This window comes from Amaranthus tricolor, chromosome 11, assembly GCF_026212465.1.
Source record: "Amaranthus tricolor cultivar Red isolate AtriRed21 chromosome 11, ASM2621246v1, whole genome shotgun sequence".
In the NCBI taxonomy this organism is placed as follows: Eukaryota; Viridiplantae; Streptophyta; class Magnoliopsida; order Caryophyllales; family Amaranthaceae; genus Amaranthus; species Amaranthus tricolor.
The window spans coordinates 4,352,423-4,358,660 of NC_080057.1; the positions used below are offsets into that span (position 1 = coordinate 4,352,423).

At 37.4% G+C, this 6,238-nt stretch overlaps 1 non-coding gene across 1 annotated transcript; it reads left to right on the plus strand.

The window, feature by feature from the left end:
* Positions 1 to 4,382: 4,382 nt before the first annotated feature.
* On the plus strand, positions 4,383 to 4,489 carry LOC130827987 (small nucleolar RNA R71). Its single transcript, XR_009047298.1, has one exon. It is a non-coding gene; the product is annotated as a small nucleolar RNA R71 (small nucleolar RNA).
* The last annotated feature ends 1,749 nt before the right edge of the window (positions 4,490 to 6,238 follow it).

Here is a 6,238-nt window from a genome sequence, read left to right on the forward strand (position 1 = left end):
ATGCCCTGAGCACTTGAGGGTAGACCAGGCTGCATTCTACCTTCAAGAAGAGGCAGACTATTGGTAGTCAAATGCAAGAGATAGTGTAATGAGTGATCCTGATAATCCGCTGAGTTGGAAAGATTTCAAGACGATGGTTCGAGAAAAGTTTTACCCACCGCATATCAGGAAGCAGAAGTCAAATGAATTTGCTAGGCTTGAGATGGGGGAGATGTTCGTGGATGAATACTATAAGAAATTCATGGAATACGTCAAATACTGCCCTGATGACGTCCCCACCGAAGAAAAGAAGATGCAAAGATTCAAATTAGGATTAGTAAATCAGGTGCAAGTTCACATTGATAGCAACAGATACACCACTTTGGATTCGATGTATCAGAGAGCTGCTCAAGTCGGAAGCTTGCTTAAGATGGACAAGGGAAAAGGGCCCGAGACTAGTAGTGGGGCAACCCCTAGTGCGGAAAAGAGGAAGGAGAATTTTCATCAACAAAACAGTTTTCACCACAAGAGACATCGAAGCTTCAATGACCAACACCTCGGAAACGGGAGAAATGGCAAGCCTCAGCTGGGAAGTGCCAATGATCGGAAGGTGATCAGGGATCGTCATGGTAAGGAGAGAGTCTTCTTTTGCTCCAAGTGTTCCAACAATCACCCGGGGAAAGACTGCAGTGGAAATTTGGTAGAGGGCAAATATTGTGGCAAGTTGGGACACCGAGAGTATGAGTGCTTTGCAAAGCATGGACATCCAGCTCAACAACATTATGGGCAACAAAGCTCCAGACCGGGGAATTTCAGAAATAACAAGGATGGGAACGACCACGGTGGTAGGAAGCTGAACCACCAGAGGGATTGGAATGGAAACCGCACACCTCAAAGTAACTTTAGGCCTGGAGGGCTTAATGGGAACAACACCCGGAATGGAAATGGAGGAGCCAATACGGCGGTAACTCATCCAACTACGGGGAGGTTGACAGCCATCAACAGCAAGGAGGCAGAGTTGGCTAGAAATGTGGTAACAGGTACGTTCCTTGTGAATTCTGTACCTGTTAAAGTATTGTTTGATACTGGGGCATCTGATTCTTTTGTATGCATATCAAAGATCGAGAAGTTAGGATTAAAGAACCCGGAATCCGCCTCTAATGTCTTAGCGATTCCATCGGGGGAGTTATTCCAGTGTACTAGGTTATATAGAGGAGTTCCTTTAACCATAGGAGAAGTTGTTTTCCCTAGTAACTTTTATGAGCTCGATATGGATGATTTAGACATCATTCTTGGGATGGATTGGTTAGGTCATTTCGAGGCAGAGATTGAGTGCGACAAACAAGAAGTGAGGCTTGTGGGACCTAAGGGAAAAAGGGTAAAGTATAACAAGGCCACTTCAGGGTTACGGGCTAACGTGATATCTTCCTTGAGGATGAGAGGATTGCTGAAACAAGGACTACCTTGTTACTTGTGTCACCTTGTTAATTGAAATTTATAAAGTTTATGAGGAAAGTGTTGAACTTTGTATGATTATTATGGAATCTTGTTATGGGTGAGAATTGGATTGATGATTTGAATGTACTTATAAATTTGGTTTTATAAATATGAATGAAGAGTGTTAAGCTTGTATTACTTTCATTGATTCTTTTTGTGGGTAAGAGTGTGTTTGATAAATTGAACATATTCATGACTTTGAGTTTGAATTATGAATGAAAATAATGGTTGTGTGCTATTTTGATGGCGTCTTAGTACATGAGAAATTTTTATTAGTGTTGAATGTAGGAGTTTTATTGGGCATGGTAGTCTTATTTGACCTTATTGAAGTAGAAGATATTATTAATGTTGTTTACGAGTACTCTCGTTAGGTTATCGAAGTTATAATTACATGATATTAGTAAGGCTATGAACATAGTGTCAACTTGTTGGGAATTATTAAAGTTACTTGTTATGATGTCTTGATTTTAGTTCTTTCTAACCTTAGAGAATATAATAAATGATATTGTGATGAGATAACTTTAAGATTCGTCCTTGTCATCATATTAGCACTACATCAACATTAAGTGTGAATCATCGCTTTATATTAAGATGATGTGAACCGTTATAACTCAAAGTTAGTTGGTGTAATGAAACACTTGACATAATCCTTTTATGCCTTGTCGATGGAAAAACTTGTGTTATTGTTAAATTGGCGATTATGCTTGGTGGAATGAGATTGTGTACGTGCTAGAAGTAATTGAAAACTTGTCGTGAATGGATGATAGTGGTTATTTTGGCTTTTAGCTGGTATGACAAAGTAGTTAAGGGAACTTACTAGTTCTATTCCTAACTTGTATAGGCTCCCAATTCATAAGAGGAAAATAGAACCTTAGTTGGGTGATTTTTTGTAACTTGTGGTCGTGCAGTGACGCTTGCAGGTACGTACATGCCGTAATTAATTATCATATTCATTATTTCAAATTATTATCCATATTTCATGATTATATGCACCGTATTAGAATTATATAGTGCCAGAAAGTAAACCATGCTAGCAAATAGTCATAATAGTGATATAGGCAAGTAGAATGATAGCATTTGGTGACTATGAGAACAGACTTCTAAATAGTAGAGAACGCACCATGGTTGTGTGTGGTATCAACGTGATTCCTACTTATTGAGCCTTGATTTATGATTAGTTGGCGTGACTCAACTGGATTATGTCCGGTTGATTTAATAGTCCCCTAGGTGAGGTTCGACGGGACCACCGTAAGGGCGGTATGAGCATGCTTGGATCACTGGGCGCCGGATGGCCGATACCGCCCCTTGACCGAGGTGTTACCATGCGGGCCTTGCAAACCCCAATATGGTGGCCTCTTCACTGGTTTAGTACCCAATTGTGTTAGTTTTCTCGAAGGTAAGACCCGAGAGGGTCAGCTGGAGGGGGCATGAGCTCATACTTTGCCATGGGCGCCGGATGGCCGATAACGCCCTTGGCCGTGTCACTATGCCATAAATAGAGAAAGGATCCATTACCTTTGAATATACTTCGAGAGATTAGTAGTTTGAAAGAGGAATTTATGAGTAAATAGAGGTGTTTAAACAAATGAGTAGACTCGTTATTGCCATACTATATCACTGTCTATAGTTTTGTTCAATGACTCTAGTTATTATAAGTTCATTATTACTGACGTGTACGTGTTTGTGGTTATGTTTGATTGTTGATCACTTTCTATGATCGTCCTGCTATGACGCATTGGCCTTGGTCTAATGTCGAGCAGCAGGAGGATCATAGACAGGCGTAGCAGGTATTGGAGCTTCTTTTGCATTGCTTTGGAGGGGAGAGTGACGAGGGCGAAGCATAACTTGTGTCATGCCGCTATCTTTCGATTTTGTAGCTCTTGTTATCTTTTGTAAACTTTGGTTGTATATGTTTTTTTATGAGGCCTTGTGCCCTCCCTTGTATATTTGTATTTTCGCTGCGTAGTTTATAACTTTGTATGGTTTTAAGGAGTCAAGTCATTTTAAAACGCAAGCGTTGACACTGGAACCACGATCCATGCTTGGCATGTTGATTTGAGAAGTCGGCGACGAATCATTCCGCCGTGACCTAGTATTGATAGGCCGTTGATGCCTTTACTTTATTATATTCTAAATAACTTTTGTTTTTCTACAAAGGAGCACAGTTTTAGGGTAGATGCTGCCGAAATTTCCGCTCACCTTTTTAAAGTTAATATTTAAACAGTTATTAAATTCTTTTCCTTTCTTTTATGTAACACCCAAATTTCCTCCCGTCCTTTACGGTTTTGGTTTCGTAAAGGGGTCGGAAATTCAGGGGTGTTACACTCTACCTCACTAATAGATCTTTTTCTGGTCAAAATTTCTTTCATGAATTTAGAATATGCAGGAACTTGAGTAATTAATTCTATGAAAGGAACCGTTACCTGCAAATTCTTAATGACTTCCAGAAACTTATATTACCAAACTGCTTATCTAACTTACTCTTGAGATGTCTATTAGGAAATGGTAGTTTGATAACTAGTTTCTGTACATCTCTCTTCTTGTCTTGAGTTTTACCCTGAAATTTATTATTAGAAGAGTTAGTTTTATTCTGGAGCCCTGCAGAGTTAGTAACAACAATATTTGATGTAATAGAATCTGATTAGCAATTTTTGTAATGATAGGTTCATCATCTTTGGGCATAGAAGGTCCATCGTAATTTGAACCACTTCTCAGCATAATTGCATTCACGTGATCTGTAGGTTGCACCGGCTACGATGGTAGGGCTCCCTGCTGGCGAGTTTGCAGAGCAGAGGAAAGTTGCGCAATTTGATTGTCCAAGATTTTATTATGAGCTAGAGTCCAAAATTATTCTTGAATTATATCCAAGCCCGTTGTAGAAAGCTTGCATTATCAACCACTGGACTAGCCCATGATGGGGGCATTCTCTCTGCAAATTCTTGAATCTTTCCCAAGCTTCATATAAAGATTCATCTGCTTCTTAGGAAATAGGATCTTACTCCTTAACAAAGTTGTTCTCTCTGCAGGGTAGTATTTGTTATAGAAATTCAAAACAAGAGTTTCCCAGTCAGTAATACCAAGTACAGTTCTATTCAATCCTTTGTACCATAATGTAGCTTTACCACATAAAGAAAAGAGAAAAAGAATCTCCCTGATTGGTCCTGCGTGACCCTAGCTTGTCTAATGGTGTTGCAATATTGGCAAAAATCCAAGATGTGAAGATTTGGATCTTCACCCTTAGCTCCGCTAAATTTCTTCCTTTCGATCATTGTAACCGCCTCGAATTATGAAGGTAAACACTAACTGGAGTTTAGTATTAATCAAGCGGAAGCTTATTTTTGCCAACACAATTAAGGGGTTACTTAAAGTTCAAACCAATATCCAAGTAAAATACTTGAACCAAACCAAAGCAATATAATGGAAGTCTTAACTGTCCAAAATATAGGAAAATTACAACCAAATCGAAATAAATCCAAAGTTCAAATTACATCCTTAAAATAGTCTAAATCCAAACAACTAAACTAATAGTCTCTCAAATACAATAAAGAGATCTAAACAAAAGGGGAGTCATACTCCAACTCGGGTTCATTTGCCGCTCGCATATCCACTCTCCGTCGAGGTGCCATAGGGGTTTACTCTAAAAAAAACCATTGGAAAAAACATACAAAGCATAGTATCAGCAAAAAGGCTGAGTATAAACACACTAGTGTCCGTCAAACAAGTTATTAAAACCTTTTTTTTTATTTGAGTAAATTCATTTAGAAATATGCTTTTTCATTTGATAAATCATATTATCATTCAAACCCAGTTCAATGGCTCTATAGTCATTTCAAATTCTCATTTTTCATCATAAATCATAAAATCTCAATGGATCCAAATCAATTTCAAACTCATATCATAAGTTTATATGGGTACTCTGTGAGTCATCCTGCGACTGTTTTGGTACTCGGTCTATCGTCCGCGACATGTTCGGCAAGTGTAACACAATGGTATCGTGAACAATACGCGCTCAGTATTGGTGAGCCGTTTAATCATGCACACAACATTTGCTGTGGCATATGTACCCGCCATTTAGGCTAAAACATTTTTGTATATAATATATATCTTGTAATTTCAATAGCATTTGAAAGTCAAAAATATTAACTTTTTCCATATGATAAACATCTTTTATTTGCAACATAGCAAAACATACTTTATTTGCGACTTAGCAAAATCAAATCATAATATTTCCCACATGGCAAAACATGCTTATAATCATATCATCAAGCATAACCTTTGTATTATATTGGCGCATCACTAGCATGTATGGAAATGCATCGTAACAAAAAGTGATTAAAGTTCAATACGATTTTTCAAGGAAACTACTAAAATGTTTCGTTTCAATACTTCTTAAAGTAAATATAACTTAAGAGAGTTTTGAAATTAATTCAAAACAACTAGAACATAATTCATAAGTCTATAAAATCATTGTGACAGAAGATTTCATAAAACACTATTTTCTTAAATACGAGATAGTTTTGCCGGTAATAAAATCGATACTTGATTTACAAAATACATATTAATTCTCCAACAAGGCCCAAATTAATCAAGTCATTACAATACCTTATTTAAAATGAATTTAAGGTTGTCCCATCAGATTATAATTGGTTATGCGAATTTGTAACGATCTTACAATTATTTTCGATAAATAAGGAATTTACTGTTATTTAAATGGTGTCTTAAATCCGTAAAATTTATAAACGATCTAAGTTAAACTTATTTT